Source organism: Acomys minous, assembly GCF_964271855.1.
Source record: "Acomys minous genome assembly, chromosome: 14".
NCBI lineage: Eukaryota > Metazoa > Chordata > Mammalia > Rodentia > Muridae > Acomys > Acomys minous.
Window position 1 is genome coordinate 7,570,360 of NC_140496.1, and position 21,736 is coordinate 7,592,095.

Here is a 21,736-nt window from a genome sequence, read left to right on the forward strand (position 1 = left end):
ATTTCCTGAGAGATGGCAAAGTCCCGGGCAGGAAGTTTACAAGGCTCAACGTAAACACGTTCCGGGGGATCCTTTAATAATAAGAGTAGAGAAGCCTGCGGGCGCGGGGGGAGTTGGCCTGATGCCCCTATGGGCTCGGCCTGCCGCCGCCGCGGGGCCTCCGACACTCCGCGCCAGGCCGGGTTCCGGAAAGCGGGTGGCGCAGGCGGGGAGCGCGACAGAGAGCAGCCGTGGCTGCGGGGTCGGGGCGGTGTAAAGATGGTGCGGGGTGCAGGACCGCTCACGAACCCGGCTGGACTCTGCGCGCCTGAAACCAGGTGAGTGCGAGCCTCCCGCAGCCCAAAAGCGCGCGCGGGTTCCTGCTGACAGGGAGGTGACGGGGGACGTTTTCGCTAGTTGGCGCGAGTCACCGTGGAGCCAACCGGCTGCACTTTAGCGCGAGCTGCAGGGAGAGAAGTGTGCCGGTCTCCTTCAAAGCCTACGGGCCTCAAGTTTCTTTGGATTTCTGGTCCCCCATCTTCTCCCCACCCCCACGCCTTTAGCTTTGGCCGAAGGCGCCTTGTCGCCTACCAGGCGCCTGGCACATCTGTGTGAGGGGCTGGGGGCTTGCTGACTTAGGATGCTGCGCTGCCGCTGCCTCTTTTGGCAGGGCCGGGTTCGCAGTAGGCGACGGTCGCTACCCCGGGACTTTTCTCCAGGACCCGCTTGAGAATTCTGTGGCCCAACTAAGGGAAATGGACGGAGGAGGACTTGAGCGCATTTGTGCGGTTATGTGTTCCTTCCCATAGACGCCCTGTCAGGCCGGCTTCTGCGTCATACAGTAGGCCTAGCCAGCATCCCTCAGCACCATCCACAGACTGGCCTGTGCCTTCTCAGGGGACTTTTGTACAGTTCAGGGGCCCCACCCCAGGGAGGACACACCGCATGTAGCCTGCACGCTGCTGGTCTGTGCCTTCTCCCACGCATAACCACACAATCACAGGAATGGGCCCCGTAGGCCAGGGCCCACCCCTCCACTCCAAGCCAGGGATTTCCGTACTCTCAATTTTTTTTCTTTTTTCTTTTTTTTTTAACTTTCTTTTTTTCCTTTTCCTTCCTCCCCATTCTTTTGTTTTTCTTTCCATCTTTCTCTCCACTGGCAACTCTAGGCCCAAGGACTCTGGGCTGTACCGCAGGCAAAGAAATTTCCAGAAGGGTGCTTACATATCTGGCCTTTAGCAGAGGTGAGCTGAGGATGGCATCCAGATTCAGAGCCAACACAGGCTTCGTTTTGCATTCCCCCAATCCAGGGGGATAGTGGTCAAGGGTGCCTCCAAATTGAGGGGCCCATAGGCTATCTCCAGATCTGTCCCCCCCTCCCCCGTTCCTGATCACCCACAAACCACTGTCCTTTCTTGGAGGCTCCTCGGGTTTTGTGGTGAGGTTGTTTCTTTTCCAGAGGCGGAAACTGAAGTCGGGGTTCCACTTGCTCCTCAGTCCTCAGGCCTACACCTTGAAGCCGCCTGTTAGGGTGGGACCAGTCACCGTGACAGGGAAGACAGTGCGCCCAACAGTAGGAGGGTCACCCCAATTCCTACTTTCCACTGAGGAGGGAGGTGAAAGTGGGCACCCAAGTGGGTAGGACGCCTGAGAGCTTGGTCCTATAGCTTGGAGTGCCCCTACGCAGTTAAACTGCAGTTACAGCAATGAGGGGGCTTGCCTATGAGTCCCCGAGAAAAGGTAGCTCTCAGGTACTCTGCCGTTTTCCCAAATCTCCCACATTTGAAGAGAAGAAACGGAGGTTCAGAGGTAGGGTCTATAAGTGGCTCCCCTTGCTGGACCAGTATGTCTCACCATCGTCAATTAACACTTTTATAAAGTAAAGTGTCATCTGGGCCACGGGTCCCTATTAGATGGACTAGGGAGACCATGCCAATCTCTGGGTCATTTTGGGAACAGGTTTGAGTCTGACTGTAGGAGCAGGGTTATGGTGCCTCCCTCCCCCAATATTCCCAGGGTAGGACTTGAACTCACAAATTTGGATGCTTACTCACTGCCTAGGTCAGATTTATTTATTTATTTATTTTTCATTGTACCAAATTCCTTCCCTTAAACGCGGCTCCAACTGCAGCCCCCACTTCTTAGGGTTGTGACTGCAATGAGACCCGGACTACAGGGACGGATGTTGTCAAACAAATGGCTCAGGAGCGCAGCCCCAGGGAGGCAGTGTCTGGGGTCGGTAGGAAAGTACTAGCTTTCCGCTGAAAAATCCACACGACTCCCTCGCCGTCTCAGATCAAATCCCTGCGCTCAGAACTGGCCCCAGGAATCTCCACATTTCGGAGAGGACGCCCCCACTCTCTGGGCCCCAGGTATCTGCGCTGGCTAATTGCTTAAGTGAAGCCGCCGGCTGAGAGTGCGCCCGGCGAAACCCGAGCGCGGAACCAGATCCTGCTTCGGCCGTCGGGCCGCGGGCGCCGCCGGCCGCCCTGCTGCGCATTAACGTGGCTCCGACCCCACGCGGGACTGCGCATCCTCCCGAATATCGGGAGGGATTGCGGGGACGAGGGCCGAAGTGCAGGAATGGAGAGGGGTGGGAAGGTGAGGTGGACAACTCAGCCTTTGGGCTCCGGGACCCAGGGTGCCGCCTGACTAATGAGGCTGCGGAGTAGGCAAAGTGCGCGAGTCGGGCAGGCACCAAGGACTGCCCTGGAAACTGGAGAGTAGGAGGTGGATGTAGAGGGACGAAAGATGAACAAACGAATGCTATGCATTCAGCCCTGCCCTCGACTGGAGAACCTGAGTCTGGTGTAGTGGCTTCGCCATGCCATGTGCAATGAATATTTGAAGATTCTAACTGGGCAGGGCTCCCTTTTCATCTATTCACCCGCCGAGCTGATGGAATGACCGAAGAGTGTACAGGAACTCTGAGTTACACACACACACACACACACACACACACACACACACACACACACACACACACACACACACCCCCTCTGGTAAAAAGCGGAGCAGCAGTGGACAGTAAGTCCAGGGGTCTGGTTGTGGAGGCAGGAAGATCACAAGTTCAAGGTCATCCTTGAATTTAGCAAGTTCAGGAGCAGCCTGGGATATCTGAGACCCTCCCCCCCCAAAGGAAGAACAACACAGAAAACACACCCTGTTACGAATGCAGAGTGCTTTGAGTGTGAGATGAGCCTGCAAGGTGTAACTGCTTTAAGCTCAGTGGAGAGATGTGGACAGGACCCAGTGTTACAAGCCAAATGTTCTAAATAGATGCCCAGGAGGCAGAAGGCTGTGGCTCTGCAGGCCACAGAGAAAGGACTCTGGGATGTAAGGAGCGCTGAGTGCCGCTGCCAGTGTGGTTTCTGTCAGGTGTGTGCTATCTGGTGCCTTTGAAACAGGAGGCAGCCACTCCTATTAGAGTCTGCATCAAAGTAAGGAGAGGGTTCTGCTGGGAGTTGTCCCTAGCCAAGCATCTAGAGACTTGCTCTCTGGCTGAAGGGGGTGAGGAGAGCAGAGAGCCTATCAGCCTAGGGCCATCGCCAGCTTCTAGAACCTATATCTTCCCAGTGCTCTCTACCTTGAGAATAGGTTAATAATTTAGTTTTTTTTTTTAAAGACTGCGGAGGTAGCATAATTGGTAAAACAACAAAAACCAACCAACCAAACTGAAACAACAGCAACAAAATCGGTTGCTTAACGCGCACAAAGCCCTGGGTTCAATACCCAGAACCAGATAAATCCAGGCATGGTACAAGCCTGTCACCCTCTCACTTGGGAGGTTGAGACAGAAAGTTCAAGGTCAGCCTGCGTGTGGTGGCTCACTTGGGAAGCAGAGGCAGGCAGATCACTGAGTTAGAGGCGAGCCTGGTCTACAAAGGGAGTCCAGGACAGCCAAGGCTATACAGAAAAATCTTGTCTCCCAAAAAAAAGGAAGAAAAAGTTCTTCAAGGTCACTCTGAGCTACACAGTGAGTTTGAGGGTAGCCTGGGCTACAGGAGGTTCTGTCTAAACAAGTAAATAAATGAATAAAGTCAGCTTGCTTCTTCCCTGGCCCTTCTATCCCCGTCATTTTCCATGACGTCCTTCAGTGAAATATTTGATGGCAGTGCAGCCCTGGGATGCACAATTCTTCCCTGAGAGACGGCGGAGCTTTCCCAGATGACCAGATCCCGTTACTGCAGGAAGGAGCCAGTTCCAGCTTCCAGTGGCACAGTTTCCTGAAGCCTAGGTTCTGAACCCTGGTTCCTAGGCAGGCAGCTTTTCTTCCTACAGAGGCACCACAACTATTTCCAAATGTTTTTATTTTGGCTGTAGTTAGAATGATAGAAAAGTGTGTGTGCGTGTGTGTGTGTGTGTGTGTGTGAGAGAGAGAGAGAGAGAGAGAGAGAGAGACAGACAGACAGACAGACAGACAGACAGACAGACACTGAGGCCACCAAGGTGGTGGTGGGGGTTTGAAGAGGGATCTGAGCAGAGGTGAGGATGCAGAGGGATTAGGAGGTTCCTAGAGGAGAAAGCAGGATGGAGGTGAAGGACAAGGGGAGAGGAGGAAGAAGAAGCTTCCAAAACACACACTAAATGTCAAGAGCCAGATCTTTTTATTTTTATGTTGTTCTGGGTTAAGATTGATACAGTAAGACAGAGCATCCCCATGCACACACAGTCTGCAGGAACACCCTGAGGGGAGAGGGTTCATCCAGAGAGGCCTCAGCCCTGAGCTAAAACACTCAGGCAGGGAAACAGGCTCAGATTTGTTTCTTAAAAACCAGCAATTTGCAGCCAGCAACAGGCTGGCGCGCTGGTCTCGCTCCTGAGGAGCCTACAGCCAGTGGCAGCATCAGCACACTCACCAGCTTGTCCCATCAGCACCCCTTAGAGGGCCTTAAAAATGGTGGAGACTGCCTTTGGGGAGAGAAACTCCTAGTAGGTCCTCGAGAGAGGAGGGAGCTCTCCTGTCAGCCCAGGCTTAGCTGAGAAAGTTGGGGACACAGCTACAGTGTGGATTCCCCTCCTCCCCCGCCCCCCACTTTTTTTTTTTTTTTTTTGTCCAAGCCGGGTTGAAAGGATCTACATTTGGCCTTGTGGTCAGACTTGCTTTGTGCATTCAGGTTAAAAGCATGAACTGGTAGTTAGGGGAGGATGGAAGTTTCAAGGGAATCAAAGAAGAAATGAGGTTGAAAACAGGATGGAGGTAGTGATGACTGCCACCTGCAACCCCAGAAGGCCAAGGCAGGAGAATTTTCGTGATTTTGAGGAAGAAAAGAAAATTGGGGCGAGAAGTTAGTAGGACACACTTGGAGAGCTTGGAGAGACTTGGGGTGCTTGCTCCAGACAGGGACTTGGGAGAGAGAGGGGGCTCTTCCTGAGATGGGGAGGACTAGGGCTCACCTAGAGTAGACAGCAGAGAGTAAGGCTTGAAGCCCAGACTTACCAAGAACCTTCAGGAAGACTCTGTGTCTGCTGGAGGATGGGCCCTGAGGAAAAAGATATATACTGTATGAGAGAGAGACAGACAGACAGACAGACAGACACAGACTGTCTTATACCTGTACTTATGTGCATCTCTGTGCCTGTGCATGCGTACACATTCTTGTGGACACATTTATGTGCGAGTGCATGTGTGTTAATGAGAAACTTTGCTCTGCTGAGCACCCACTGTTGGCACACAGAGAGGACCCCAGAAAGAAAAATTACAGGACTGCCCAGGCACTTGCTTCAGTTTCCTGGTGCCTCAGTTTCCTCATCTCGCCAGCAGGGTCATATCTCTACTCATCCCTGAGCTGACCCTTGGATAAGAAGGAAAACACCAGAACTATAGTGTTCTGTAGGAGCCTGGTGGGTCCGGAAGGAAAGACACTGTAAATTCAAACCATGCCAAATTGTTAAATGAACAAACAAACATAACCACTTGGGCCCGTAGTAACAATTTACGATTTACGGTTAAGATTTGGATCCACTGCTCTGTGGCTCAGAGCCAGTGGCTCAGCCTCTCTGTGCAAACAAGAATAAGGAACCAATCTCTTTTTTGTGTGGTTGGGAGGATCAGATATGCTGGTAATTGCTGGGTGGGGTTGTTCTCTGCTTCCCACCCCTCAGGTGCAGAGATCCTTGGAGCCTTGCTGTTTACAAGGCTCAAGGTTGAGGTCTAACATCGACCCCCCCCTCTTTGAGGCAGCCCCTCAAAAATCTGTGACGCTGCTGGGAAGGAGCATTGGGGTAGGGAGACAGGTGAACGGGGCTCACGGGGGACATTGCCTGGTTTCTGAGAGGAGAGTGTGGGGCCTTAGACAGCACAGGGCACTTCCCACACAGGGAAGGTGGTGCCAGCTCAGGTGCTGCGGTGGTCTACAGATCTAGTGTGGTCTCTGGGTGAGCTCCCCGACTCTGGTGAGGTGTTCTCTTAGAGCAGGGGCTCCCTGTCCCTTTCAGAGGCTAGCGGAATCACTGTGGCTTCTCTTCAGGGCTGCCCTGAAGACTGCAGGGTGACAGCCTGGAGAAAATTCTGAGCACCTGCTAGTGTTGAGCTCACTTCAGAGCCGGAACAGCGAAGCTGGGGTGGGGGGCGGGGTGAGCAGGAAGATTTCAGTACCCTGAGAGCTGTTTGAAGGGGCTTCCTTTCTGGATGGATTTGTACATTCTTTCAGCCCTGCCAGGCACCTGGGAGGAAGCCCTGGGAGGCATGCGCAAGCTTGATGTCAAATACCAGCTTTCTACCACACTTCCCCCGCTGCCCTTTTTTTCTTTTCTTTGTTTTTGTTGCTGTTTTGTTTTTTGGTTTTTGTGTCGGGATTTCTCTGTGTAGTCATGGCTGTCCTGGAACTCTCTCTGTAGACCAGGCTGACCTCAAACTCAGCGATCCGCCAGCCTCTGCCTCCTGAGTGAGTGCTGGTATTAAAGGCGTGCGCTACCAGCCCCCAGACAATCTACCATCCTGCTAAACCAAAGCACAGCTCCAGACCACCCTGGCCTGTTCTGCTGCTGCCTGCTAGCTCCCTTCTCCTCCTTACTTGGCGGGAGAGTAGAATTAGCAGGCTAGGGGAGCAAACAGTTTCCCGGCACTGCTCCCTCCAGCCGGGTTTCTCAGAAGTGCCAGGGACGGGGTGAGGTGGGGCTGGCTGACCACCTCTGGAGCAGCTGAGTCCTCAGAGCTGCAGTCTTGCTCAGTAGGTGACTCACTCACTCATCCTCTGCCCCCTCCTCCTTTCTGGGGAGTTAAGAGAGAATAATTACTGAGGCTTCTGTCAAGGTATGAACTTTTTGAGAGACGGGCTTTTGAGCAAAGGGGCCGCCGCAGCTGCCACCACCGCCGCCAAAGGAACACAGGCTTAGCATTTTTGGAGGCCAGAGCTTCCAACTCCCTTGATAAACAGACCTGGGAGAAGCTGCCTATGGCTCAGGTTCTCTACCTAGGGCCTTTGTGGAACACCCAGAGAGCCCCTTAGTCCCTTGCAATTTGAGATTCCCTCCCTTCATCCCCCCCCCTCTCTGTCTCTGTCTCCCCTTCCCCTCTCTCCCCCTCCTCTCCTTCTTTCCCCCCCCTTAGAGCTGTTATTATTATTATTATTTTTGCTACCCACTCAACTTTCACGGGGTTTCCAGCCAGCAATATTTACCACCACCACCACCACCACCAGCCTAGCCAGACACTTTGCACCCTGCACATTGAGCAACAAAACAAAAGGAATCAAACCTAGCAGCAGGGTGGTCAAGCTTTCTGGTCCTTTTATTTTCAAATTTATTTTCTCAGAGTGCAGAGGCGCCTCTAGTTCTTGGCGAGTTTGATCACTTGCAGCATCTAGTGCGCGTTCGTTTTGAAAGGAATTTCCCCCGCATCACTCGTACTTGGTTCTCCACCCCAAGCACTGGGGAGCTTCCTCTCACCCTGTGTTCTCAGTAGTTCTCAATTAATTGCCTGCAAACAGTCTGTCCCTGGCATGGGAGGATGTTCACAATTAGCTGGTTTTTTTTTTTTAAAAACATAAACCCAAACATATTTCAAATACTTCGTTATATCCCTAGGTCAGTTCCATTTTTCATCTTCCCTCTCGCCTGCCTCCCTTCTCTCTATGAAGAACCGAAGACAGTCTTCTGCCGCTGCCCTCTGAGCGGGTCATTATTTTTCCTGCAAATTGGGCTGAGACCTATTTAATTCACCATGAAAACCAACCTAATTAGGAATCGAATTCACTCTTTCGTGGGCTTGAAGGAGCGTTCTCTCCCTCCCTCCCTCCCTGCACAGCCTGTTTTCTGCGGGCTTTCCAAGTCCCTTCCTACTGAGGTGAGCGTGCCCTTGGCCGCCTCCTACCTGCTCCTAAGTTTTCTCTTCTTTTTAAGCAGTTGAGACCCACTGGATTCTGTGAGTCTATCTGGAACTTTTTTTTTCCTATCGTAGTCTCTCAGGAGGAAAAAAAAAATCTCTGGCTGGCTTTTCGGCAGCGGCAGCGCATCGTTGATCTGGATGATCGAGGAAGCATAGAAAGTGCCGGTAGTAGCAAACCAAGCCTCTCGGTTCTGGCCCAGTGGCCCCAGCTGTAGTGGGAGTCCCCTGGGGCAAGGCGGCAGGAGGGTCCCTGGCAGTCCCGGGCTTGGTCCCCTTTGCTCTGTGTAGAGAGAACAGTTCTTTTACTGCGGTTGGACTAATGACGGGTCCTGATTTTGTGAACTCGGTGTTTATTTTCCCTCCACCAGCCGGGGGAGGAGTGCACGCTGGGGAAGGACCCTGGGGCCCCAAATCCCACCGTTCTGTTGGGGAACTGGTCGGGGCTCTTTCCTAATGCGAGCCTAACCCCATTGGGCTTAGGGCGGGTTCGGCACCTTTGGCCAGCCGTGGTCTGAGTACCTCGGTAAATGCCTTCTCAATCCTGGGGCCAGGAGGGGAAGAGTGAGCTAGGGGCTGGGACTCTGCACCCCAGGCTGCCTCTGAGGTGAGGTGAGGTGACTGTGTTTGTGAATTGCGTGTGTTTGCATCTGATTTTGCCCATGAAAAAAAAAAACCAAGTTGTGTTCTTAAACTGGGAAAACAGTGGTTCCAGTAATGAAAATATTCTTAGAGGTCAGGCTAAGAAGGGTGTTGTTAAATCAAGGCTTAGCCTGAGCGGCTGGCAAGGCCAGCTTCCGACTCCACCTGCCTGTAGACCTGTCCTGGAACCAACCTGGTCTGGTTGATTTTTCAGTGTTTTTCAATGTTCAATTCCGGCGATCACGGGGTCCAAATGGAAGCCTTACAGCCACTAAACGGCAGTGGTCAGTTACCCAGGACTGCAGAGACACCTTTAACCCACGAATACATTTAATCTGACTCCACCAAAAGGCCTAATCGACAATGCCAAGCAGCGGTCCCAGGCTGGCCTTATCCTCAACCCCTTCCCCCTCGGCATCCAGCAGAAACAAAGTCTGGTCGGCTCCAACTCAATTAGCACAAGGCGGGCCGCACCAGGGCCTGTGCGGCAGAGCAGGGAGCGCCCTGGCGGGCAGGTAGAGAGAAGCTGGCTAGCCTAGGCAGAGCGTTATCAGCAAGCAGCTTAACTAGGAATTTGAGCCGACAACTCCGCGTGCAGCCACCGGGGACACCGCCAGCCAGTGGGGTTGAGGCTGCAGCCTTAGGCACCAAAGCCCTCTGAGGTGCGGTGGACTGGTGACGGGAAACCAGCATCCCCAAGCGCTGCCTAGTTAGAAGCCCTTGGGCCGGGCCGGGCCGGGCGAGGCCGGTGGGTGCTGGTCCATCTTCCCAGCGAAGTAGGTGGCCTTGTATATTTTTGCTCAAGTGGTGTTTACGTTAATGGAAAAAGGATGGGGTTACAAACAGCCCTGCGATTCACGATTCGAGTCAGGGGCCCGCTGGGGACTCTACACTGAAAGGGCTCTTTGCATCCAGAGACTTAGCGGGAGAACCCCACCCCAGCATGGGGTGCAAGAACCACCCCCCCTCCAACCCCTTCAGCTCTCCAGGCTGGAAAACTGTTGTCTGTCAGAGCAGTAAAGCAATTTGGTTTGCAGAGGAGAGAGGGCTCATTAAGGGCCCAAAGGGCCCAAAGGGCTCCTTCCAAAAGTGCCCCGGGAGGGGAGATAAGCCTTCCACACCCAACTTTCCTTTTCTTTTCTTAACAGAATTCGCCAGGGGTTTGATTTCTGTTCCCCACCCAGCCGCCTCCCTCGCCCAGAGCAGTTGGTCTTCCCAAACACAGACCAGGGTGGGGGGCATTTTCAGGCAACCTTCCCCCCCCCTTTTCATCAACCATTTCAACCCTGCCCTCCCCCACCTGTGGGAAAGCCGACTTCCATCCCCTCCTCACACACACTTTTCTTCTGTAAAGGAGATCTCAGGATAGAAGAATCAGAATAGGAGCAGCAGGCTTCCTCCAGGAGGTGGGTGGTGGTCTAGCTGGGTAGGAAAGAAGGGGGTGCTTGTGTGACAGAGGGCTGACCAGTTTTTGGAGGTGTTCCCAGCAGCTTGACCACCGCATGAAGCCAGACCCACTCAGGGACTCTTCACCCAGCTCTGAGCCTTGTCTAATCTTTTCCTGGAAGACACTGGACTGGGCAGCTAGGGTTATCGGGCACATTTCCGCGGCTGCACAGAGGCCTTAGTTCAGCTGTGCTGCGGGTGCAGGGAGGAGGTGCCCAGCTGGCTTCCCACCTAAGAGAGCTGGACCTCGGGGCCAATTTGGGGGTACCACAATATCCTCCTCATTTGGGGCCCTTGCTTCTTCCCAACTGTAAACATGTCTACATAACTTTAGCAACTTACCCTGAGGGAGAAGAGGCCCACCCAGTTAAGGAGACAACCTCCCAGAGGAGGGGGGAGAGGGACACCCCCACCCCCACCCCCACCCATAAGAAGTTCTGCTGTGAGCTTGTCCTTGGGTGAAGTGCTCAAGGGGAGAGAGGTTTGGCTTTAAAGATGCATTTATATATTTACTTTTGAGACAGGGTCTCTCTCTTTACAGCCTAACTGGGCCCTGAGCACTGGTTTTAAACTAACCTGGCGTCTCCTGCCTCAGTTTCTGAAGGCTGGGATTATGGGCTAGGCATCCAGCTGGGTCACACACTCATAAGAAACACTTGAGGACCCTGGCTCCTCTGCTCAGCTGCCTCAGGGCTGAGTGCTGATCTGGGGGGGGTAGGGGGATGGCTGGCCCCTCAGTGTCCCTACTTTCTGTAATGGAGCCAGCGAAGGCTCTTCTTTTGTTGTGTTTGCTTTGCTTTTTGAAACAGTGTTTCTCTTAGTTAACATCCCCCCCCCAAATCCTGGAACTTACTCTGTAGGCCAGGTTGGCCCCAAACTCAGAAGGTGTACTCCACAAAGCCCAGCTTACTGGGCTTGTCTTAATTAGTCACTAAAAGATCGTGGGTGGCAAGTTTGGTGTGTGGTTGTATTGGGGGACCAACAGCGCCTTGACCTTCCCCCATAGGCATGGCCCCTAACCCACCAAAACAGAACAAAGCTGGCATAAGTCAGTTATTGGCAGCCAGCCGTCTCTCAAAGGCATTCTTCAAACTGGTGTACTCACTGACACCCGCATGACAGGCTCTGGAGCATTGACACTGAGCAGCCTAGAGAAGAATCCAGTCGTGCAGAGGTTCGGAGTAAGGGGTTGGGGTCTGGAAGGGGGAGCCCTCCTGGGGCTGCAGGCCTTGGAGTCCCCTGAGGCTGGTAAGGTTACAGCTCCAAACCACCCCCCCCCCCCCCCGTTCTCCTGCCAGGCTGTGATCCTAACTCAGTGGGCATTGACCAGTAGCAGGTGCGGTCTACTAACTGTGCCCCAGCAGTGTTGGTGTAAGGCCTGTCTCACAAGACGGACAGCCTTTCCCTTTGCTCCTTGGGTGCTGTGGCATTATTTTTTTTTCCACCAACCAGGGAGCTTTGGAGAGACCAGTCAGGCATAAAGGGGGGTCTAAGAGTTTGAACCCCCTCAGGACTAGGGTGGCCCTCAAGCGGCCAGTGTAGGGATTCCACGGTGGGGCCTGCCAGAGCATCACTGGCCTCAGGCACAGCTTTCTCAGTCACTCCACTTTCTCCTGGTCCAGGGACGCCAGATGCTGCGTCCTGAATGCGCTGGCAGGGTCCCTTGTGTGCGCCCCAGCCATTTCTTCCATCCTGCAATTAAACCCGAGGTCAAATATCTCCTTAACGACGCTATCAGGCCGGAGCCTCATTATGGCGTATATTTAGCCATAAAATACGGGTTGTAGGGAGCAGGGGATGGAAATGACTGCATTCTGGGAATGAATCCTTTTAGCAGAAACCAGGGCTGTTATTTACCGGGAGAGCTAAGTACAGGCTGGGCTTTCCAGGCGACCTAGGCAGGACCAGTCAGCTCCTAGGCCCTTTCTGGCTTTGCCTGTGCCTACCACAGGCCTGGCATTTGCCTCTGAGTTGCTGCACGGCTGTGGACCAGGAACTGGTGTTCTGACAAATGCCAGCCATGCTTGCAGCTGGGAGGCCTTGGGAGGACTATACACAGGGATGCACCAGCTGCAACACAGGAATAGACCAGGTCTGTAGACAGCTGGGCTGCCTTGGGTGGGTTACTCAGCCTCTCTGTGCTGCAACAGCCTCCTCTATGAAATGAGAGAGGAGTCAGATTTCTTCCCAGGACCCTTGGGGAGTGGCAGGTTAAGTCAGGGAGCTCCAGAAGCAAGGCTATCATACTAGGGGTATGGCTTAGTCAGAAGCCCTCACGGGTAGCATGGCAAAGGGAGGGGTCGGAGGAGAAGAGGGGGTGGAAAGGAGGGGGTGGAGAGAGGGAGAGGGAGTAAAGGGTAACTTTGGGCTGCCAGGAGGAATGAATGAGTGCCCAGAGCCCCAGCAAGAGATCGGGTCCAGTGGAGAGGGCTTGAATTTGGCTCCCAGGCCAGGCCTTGGGTTCTCATTTGTCCCAGGGCTGAACTAAAGATGCTCCAGCCTCTTCCCCTTCCTCCCCCTCCCCCCTTCCTCACCATGCTGGGGACAGGTGGCCCATGTGGAACCGGAGCCTTTGAGACACACTGAAGGCCCCCAGCGTCACCCTGAGGGACTTAGGGTTGTGTGTGCAGGATCATCCCAAATCCTGCTTCTCAGGAAGTGGCTTGGGTAACCCACAAGCTACAAATATTTGGACATATCAGAGGAGAGGAGGGAGTCCCCAGTCTAAATGTTTGTCCAAGGTCTCTGGAGGGCAGATTAGTCACAAGGATGACCGCCCCCACCTCCCCCACCCCCCGCTCCCACCCACCCACCCACCCACCACTACCACCACCACCACACAGCCTATGATCTTAAAAAATGTGGGCTAGGTCCCCAGCCAAGCTGGCCAGGTCAGGCAAAATCCCAGACCTTCTATCTCCACTTGAGGATCCTGCCCGGGGATCCTGAGCACCTCACCCAATGGTGTGAGCTGTGTTGGATAGAGAACAAGTCCTCTAGGCCCTGTCTGCTGGAGGGCACACAATACCATGTACATACGGGTACACATGTGCGCAGCCTCTTGGCCTCCAAAACACTCCTGCACTCCTTCTGCAGCACCCGTTCAAAACCCGAGACAGGGCTGGGGCTGGGCATGGCCCTCAGTCTTGCTGAGGGGAGGCAATTTTTTTTTGCCACCTTTTTGAGACACACAAGCAGTGCACCCGCACGCATTTTCAGGGTAGGTCACTGGCAGCCCTGAGGTGGCAGTACCATGTGGCCCTGGGAGGTAAGTGCTCTTTTTTTCTCAGATGGCATATCTGAGGATCAAAGAAATTTAAGTGAAGGGCTTGTAGATTTCAGCTCAGAGAGAAGGTCCTGTGAGGCCTGCGGCCTGTGTTGCTTATGTTGGTTGGTTGGAGACAAACAAAGGGTTTGGTCCCAGGAGACTCAGGTGCAGATTTCTCTGATAGCTCCACACGCTCATCGCTCATCGGCGCCAGCGTGTATGCTAAGCCGAGTTACCAGATGCATTCTTCAAGGTTTGGTGTAGATACATGAATTGCTGCTGGGAAATCATGAATAGGAAGTGGTCTTGATTATGGTCCCGAACTGATCAGAACCCCCCAAGGGATGAGCCAGGAACAGAAGACACAGGCCATGGGGATGACAGCTCCGCTGAAGAATTCTGTATCTTGTCACTAGGCTGTGCCCAGTGCAAGACTTGTGCCACCTGCACTTTGTAGTAGAAGCTGGCATCTCTGCATCCTAACTGCTACCTAGCTGTTTGGTTGCTGTGGAGATTTCTTTCCAGATGGAGAGATGGAGATGTCAGATGCCAGCCCCTGTTCCTAGAGCTGTCTTATCTCCAGTGGCTCCAGCAGGAAGGCAGGTATAGTGCCCACTGTGGCTCCAAAGCCTCAGGACAGAGGCTGGCCTTTCCGCTCCAAAGGGTTTTTTGTTGTTTTGTTTTGTGTGCGTGCGTGCGTACGTACGTGCGGGCTTTCTTTCCTCAGAGAGTGGGATTTTTTCTTTGGGAGACCGGCTCACAGACACTCAGAAGACTTGAGATCAGGCTTCCCTGGGCACGCTGTGCCTTTCTGAAATTGGATTTGGCCCACTTTCTTGGCTTTCCAGGATCATCACAGCTGACCCACGGGAGGAGGAGGAGGGCATCCGGCCAGTTTGGCTACTGCAACTGTGTGTCTAGGAGTCATCGAGAGCAGCAGATAGGCAGACAGAGGCCAGTTGACAGACAGATGAGGAGGAGGTGAGGGAGGTGGTGGGGCCTCCAGCGTCTCACACAGGGGAGTGATGGAGCAAGGATGCAGACCAGGGCCCCTGAGCTAAAGGCAAAGTCACTGCTTTTTATCGTGTGACCTTTAAGGGAGCTAGGAGTTCAGTTCCCACTGGACGGTTCTGGAGGAGTTGGGCCCAGGGTATGTGGGTGATGAGTCCTTAATCTGTACATGTGGTGACCAAGGATGTCACAGCATGCGTGTGCTCGTCCGTGTATGTGTTTGCATGCCTTTCCTGCATCCTGCAGGCCTATGTACATGTGTATGGATAGGGGAATGTGTGTATTCCTGCCCTTCCCCTCCCTACCTCACCCCCCTAAGAAGCTAGAACCTCTGTCCCTCTCAGCAAGAGACGTTTGCAAACAGGATACGACGTCAGGACCAGCAGTTGGACTGCCATGGAAGCCAGCCCCATCCAAAGACACAGGGTGACTCCCAGCCTCATGGGAGGGGTGAGAATGTGAACTACACAAAAAGGAGCAAAGGTAGACCTGAGTGGGTGTCGCTGGCGCTGCGCACAGTGCGTGGAAGTTGAATACCACATCCACTTTGCTATGCTTTGTTATTAGGATTATAAAGGAATAAAATTATCTTTTTTTTTTTTTGAGACAGACTCACTATATAGCTCTGGCTCATCTGGACTGGCTATGTAGGTCAGGCTGGCCTTGAACGTACAAAGATCTGCCTGTTTCTGCCTCCCTAGTGTTGGGTTTAAAGGTGTGCACCCCCATCCCCCGCCATGCATAGCCAAAAATTGTTTTCTTGAGCTGGTCCCACACAGGGTGAACTAGGGAGGCTAACATACTATTTCCTTTCCTTCCTTCCTTTCTCTCTTCCTCTTCCTCCTCCTCCTTCTTTTCTTTTCTTTTTTGTTTGTTTGTTTTTGTTTTTGTTTTTTTTTGAGACAGAGTTTCTCTTGTAGTTTTGGCTGTCCTGGACTCACTTTGTAGACCAGGCTGGCCTCGAACTCACAGAGATCCACCTGCCTCTGCCTCTTAAGTGCTGGGATTAAAGGCCACCATGCCTGGCCTGTTTTCTTCAGTCAGCACAGCCTAACCGTGGTGTCATTGGCTGGGTGACTTGAAAACAGACCGCATTCCGTGTCGTTCTGGGAGAGTGGGAGGTTCAGGCCCTGGTGCTATATGGTACTGTCACCTTTCCCATGTAGCAGAAAAGGGACAAAGTTGCTTTCTGTCCATTTCATAGGGCATCTAGAACCACCACAGGGCTACCACCTAGAGACCCCACTACCTGACGCCATCCTGCACGGTTGAGAGTTTCCTTGTGGCCACCTGAGCCAGGGACAGTGGTATCTGGCCCATGTGGGCATTTGGAGGGATACACCCAGGCAGACTCTTCAAGTGCCCTGGGTAGAATGGTGGGCCAGTGGTGCCCCTCACGGATGTGGAAGTGTCTGGATGTTTCTAGATCTGGGGCCAGAGCCTGAGGTGTCAAGCCAGGTATTTGGGTCCCTCAAAGCCTCCGGGTACGTGCATACATCACCCCCTCTTCATCTTTTCTGACACTCAGGTCCTGAAAGGCACTGTGAATGATACCACCCCAGGGTCACCCGAAGGACCAGAGGCCAGAACTCTGTAGCTGGCTCCAGCAGGAATTCTGAGGAGACACAGAATGTGGCCATGCTAACTGTTGCATTCAAGAGCACACCAACACACCACCCATCTGGAGTTGGAACCTTACACAAAACACCCAGAGAATGACCTCTGAACTTAACCCCTTCCACGGTTGCACATGTTGCAAAGGATTCCGGGAAATGTAGTTTGTTTACATTCTATTTCGATTCTAGACCATCTGCATATACACGTTCCCACTTCTGGGTCAGCTGGAGACGCAGCTCTGGCTGTCCTGCCTTGGATGTCTGTTATTCCCTTGTCTAGCACCGTTTGAACCACAGACTTTGAGAGAAAGCACTAGTATTGAACCTGAAATACTACAGATACAAAGGCGTCCACGCCTGAGCTGGGCGATTTTCTTTTCTTTTTCTTTCTTTCTTTCTTTTTTTTTCTTTCTTTCTCTTTTTGGTATTTCGAGATAGGGTTTCTCTGTGTAGCCTTGACTGTCCTGGACTTGCTTTGTAGACCAGGCTGGCCTCAAACTCACAGCGATCCGCCTGCCTCTGCCTCCCAAAGGCTGGGATTAAAGGCGTGCGCCACCACTGCCTGGCTGGACAATTTTTTTTTTTTTTAGGCCAACAAACTCTGAAGGCCAGAGGCCCTTCCTTGTAAGCCCTGCCACCCACAGGTGACCTCTCCAGACTTGGAGAGCCAGAGACAGGCCTGCTGTCAGCGGAAAATAGAAACTGCCCTGACTCTGGACACACTGTACTGGGAGTAAGATTCCCCCAGACCCCGACAGAGGTGTAATTCTTTCATTTTCATTGCTGTGTAGTACTCCACTGGGCAGAAGAGCCTTGGGTGACCATGTGTGCACATTTCCACAAGGATGGAGCTAGGTTTCACAGACTTCTTCCACAAGTCACACTTCTCTGGACTGACTGGGCTGGGCTGAGGTCTCTGAGGCAGGAGCAGGGGCCTCGCTGAACCTCTCACCTGTGAGTGTGGAAGCCAGCCAGCCTGGGTTACAGAACGAGTCTCTGACTAAAAAAAAGAAAAGAAAAGAAAAGGGGAAAAAAGGTATGAAGATTTCATGTGGCGTTCTTTAAAAATAAAATAAAACGATAATTTTAATTTCATGCTTGAAATTAATAAAAAGAAAAATAGACACCGAGGTGAGTATGTGGCTCCACTTCTTCCCCCAAGTGTGGTCCCCAGCAGGATGGACAGACTGAGTGTGATGAGCTGAAGAGCTGTGACACATTACTCAGGACCCACAGCTGGGGTCACCACATCCCAGCATGGATAAGGTTATAGGCCTGGCTTTTTCTCCATCTTAATAAAAGGTGGCGGTAACAAGTTTATTTACTAATTAAATTATTATTTACATGTGGAGGTCAGAGGATAACTTGCAGGTGGTCCTTTCTTTTTTCTTCCTTCCTCCCCCTCTTTTTTCTTTTTGAGATAGCCTCTCACTATATATCTCTGCCCCAGAACTTACTCTGTAGCCCAGGCTAGCCCTTAAACCACAGCAATCCGCTTGCCTCTGCCTCCTGTGTGCTGGGATTAGAGGCCTGTGCTACTCTGCCCAGCTGGTTCTCTCTATCATGTAGTTCCGGGCATTAAACTCAGGTCATTGGGGTTCGTATCAAGCATGTTTAACTGCTGAGCTCCTTGTCCAGAGAAGGCTCATGATGACAGAGGTAGACATCGGAGGGGGTCATTTTAGTGAGGAAGGCCTAAGACGGCTGGGGACCTAGGGTGCTGGAGTAAGGCAGAAGAGTCCCAGAGCCCCTAAAAGGACCAGCTGTGCCCTCACCTTCCAGCCTCTGGCTACCAGTTCAGAGAGAAAATAGACTGTGTTGTCTAAGCCCCTCAAGTCTGAGAGAAATGGAGAGGCTGGTTCCAGGAATCTGGCTTCAATGAAGAATCTAATTTCCACGTATTGTTAAATAAAAGATTGGCATTTGTAAGTCTTAGGTGACGTATAAAGTTCATGGGCCTGTGTTGCTGTACAATTATTACGTCAAATGTGATGGTAAAGATAAAACCCAAGACTGCATGGGGCCACTTGTTTTAAATTATTTTATTCCTTCAAATAACATATGTGGCTATAACAAACAAGAGAAGTTACTTTTCTTCAAACCAATGGAAAGGACTCAACCCACTTCAGTGATGAACTTCTGAGCGCAGGGGGTAGGGGGGTGGGGGGGTCTGTGGGGTTTGGGGTTTTGTTCTGTGGAGCCTTTCCGAGAAATGAGTCCTACTGTAGGATACCATAGTCACCACGTTGCTCCTGCCCTGGCTGAGGTCGCTAGCCCAGCCAGTTCATGCAAATTTTGCCTCCCTAGAACCTCCGTGTGAGTTTAGGGACAGAGTCCCCTTCTGCAGTATAGTATGCTTTCGTGCATGAGCTGTTGGTGTGATAAAAACACCAGAGGATTGGCACTTCATAGAGAGAAGAGGTTGGTGGTCATGTGTGTGTGTCCCCTAGTTTGCTTCCTATTTCTGTGATTAAACTCTGACCAAAGGCAGTTTGGAAAGAAAAAAGGGATTGTTTGACTTACACATCCTACTTCAGAATCTGTCATCGAGGGACATCCGGGGAGAAGGTCGAGGCAGGACCCTGGAGGCAGGACCTGAAGCAGAGTCCACGGAGGGATGCTGCTTGCTGACTGCTCCCCTTCACTTACTCTGCCTGCTTTCTTAGGACACTCAGGACCACTAGCCCAGGAGTGGTGAGCTGGGCCCTCTTCCATCAAGCAAGACAACTCCACACAGACATGTCTATAGACCATCGTGACAGAGGCGTTTCCTCAGCTGAGGCTCCCCTCTCCAGATGACTCCAGCTTGTATTAAGTTGACAAGAACAACAAAACAAACAGAAGAAACTTAACCAGCATGTGGTGTGGTGTGGTTAAAGCTCTGCCTGTGCCATGATGTGACCAATGCATCATAACGGTGGTGGGTAGAAAGAGGAGGTGGCAAGGTTGGACGGCAGCCTGGAGGGCAGGGCAGAGACTGGCCATCTCACTTGGTTGTGCTTTCCTTTCCTTTTTCTTTTCTTTTCTTTTTTTTTTTTTTTTAATTCAGGGTTTCTCTATGTTATCTTGGCTGTCCTGGACTCGCTTTGTAGACCAGGCTGGCTTCGAACTCACAGAGATCCACCTGCCTCTGCCTCCCGAGTGCTGGGATTAAAAGCGTGCGCCACCACCACCCGGCTTGGTGGTGCTTTCCTATGAATCTCCTTTGAATGCCACGCTCCATGTGACCCAACCCACTCTCCCCTGGGACCTTTAAGGTCCTACCACATCCCAGCTCTGCCACATTGAAGACCAAACCTCCAGCATGTGAGCTGGAGGAACTGAAATAGCAACTCCAGGGCCTAGGCCTTCCTGTCTCCCTAAGGGCAGAGGTCAGAGATGGAGACAGAACCAAGAAGCCCATAGAACATACAGCATCCAGGCAGAGGCTTCTGGGAATCGTAGACCTGCTGGCGCTTCTCTAACACTCACGCTCTCGGCCAGCAGCCTCTCTATCCAGCATAGCAGACATCACACCGAGGAAAATGGCAAGGCAGACCAACAGGCAAACGGGATCTAGAGCTACCAGAACCAGACCAGATGTCACACGATGGCATCACACGAGGAGCCAGCATTGGGGGACTAGTGCTGGAAAATGATGGTGATTGGCACTTTCTGGTTTGGCCTTTCTGGATCTGCAGAGGCCTGGAACCAGTATTTACATGTGTAGGGTGTTGGTCCCTAACAGGAAGATGCCTTGGATCCCATCACTTCACACAGAGACCCACTTCCCACCTGTCCAGGCACCAGCAAGTCCAAGAGCAAAACGCAGGCTTGCATGTGTCCTGGTAAAAGCTTAGTGCTTGGTTCTGTAGAGGGTGGAGAGAGGGATTGAGGTGGGGTTTGAAAGGCCCTGGAGAGAAATGGATGAAGTCGACTGTTGCACCAGAGGTGATATTTGTTGGATAGTCACAAGTCACAGCTGGGCTCTGACACAGGCGCCCAGAACTCTATCCTGGGGTGCTCTCCCCCAACCCTGGAGACTGTAGTATGTTTTATGTCTGGCTTCCTTCTGTACTTAAATCCCAGAGTGCTGGAGGCCTGCCACGTACACCAAATGCATTGGAAACAACAAGGGCTTGGTTGCAGCTAGTCCATGAGTGCTGTCCATCTGTAGGCTCAGTCTTTGGGCACTGGGCAGCCCTGTGTCGACCTTCAAGGCTGGCCTCGGGGTTCCTTAGCCAGTGTGCTTAGATGTGTTGCTTATTAGAGTTTGTGTTGACATTCTCTAGGACCAAGCCAGGCGGTGGTGGTGCACAACTTTAATTCCAGCACTCGGGAGGCAGAGGCAGGCGGATCGATGTGAGTTCGAGGCTAGCCTGGTCTACAAAGCGAGTCCAGGACAGCCAAGGCTACACAGAGAGAACTTGTCTCAAAAAAACAAAACAAAAAAGACATTCTCCAGGACCAAGGTTGGGATGGTGAGTCTCAACCTCCACCACTCGTCGCCAAGCCCTGCTTTTGGGATGATAGTGGCCCCATCACCCATATGCAGAGAATGAAGCCAGCATTTATTATGCAGCATCAGTCTTTAGCCACGGTAAGTTGTAACTCCCTTATGTATGCCCAGGGGCTGTTGTTACACACATTGCTTACATATAAGAAGCTGAGGTTCACGGGCATGGGAACTTTCTCTGAGTCACATGGCCATTACACGGACAAGCCCACAGGCGGGTGTCTCTCTACACCATCTTGGGATGCCACCACTGCTCTGTGTTACTCTTTGCTGGCAGCCAGGAAAGGGTTGCCACACACCTTCCAGTACAACCAGGAAGGCAGATCTTCTTACTCGGAGGAGAGTTTGGTCCCAGGCTCTCCTCTCTGGAACGTTCTGAGAAGTCACCCCCATTGCATACTTTGGCGAGGCATGGAAAGAATTTCCCAAATGCCAGTTTTGTTTATTTCAATCAGCTGTAAGTTGGCTTCGGGCTTACCCAAAGACAGTCTAAAAACCCAAACTTTCTTCCTGCTGGATCCAACACAAATCATCTCAGTTGGGTCTTCGGGGGGGCTCATGCCATAGTTTTGGGTACCACAGGCCATTGGCATCAGAAGGGGTGATGCTGGGCTGAGGTAGGAGCTCCCCAGTGAGGGCGCAGCCTGTCCCCAGGTACACCTGCAGGCGATAACCTGGATGAAGTTTCTATGGTTGATGCTTCAGAGATGAGAAGGAATCCGCTTCCACCACAAAGCGCCCAGTGTTTAATCAGCCTTCCTGAACACGCACAGCTTTTCCTTCAGATCACAGGAAGAAAAGTGCTGCCTGGCCTGCTGGCTGGGTGTTTCCCTTCTGGTTTTTCCTTGTCCACAGTGTTTCTCCCGAGTGTAGCTACAGCCCTGAGGAGCTTTGCAGCATCTGAGGGAGGATGGCACTGAATTTCTGTGCTCCACCCTGCTGTCCTTCTCCAG

General features: G+C 52.4%; 1 long non-coding RNA gene across 1 annotated transcript; it reads left to right on the forward strand.

The window, feature by feature from the left end:
• The first annotated feature begins 95 nt into the window (after positions 1 to 95).
• On the forward strand, positions 96 to 17,418 carry LOC311583799. Its single transcript, XR_014774681.1, has 2 exons — positions 96 to 317; positions 16,201 to 17,418. It is a non-coding gene; the product is annotated as an uncharacterized lncRNA (long non-coding RNA).
• Positions 17,419 to 21,736: the final 4,318 nt, after the last annotated feature.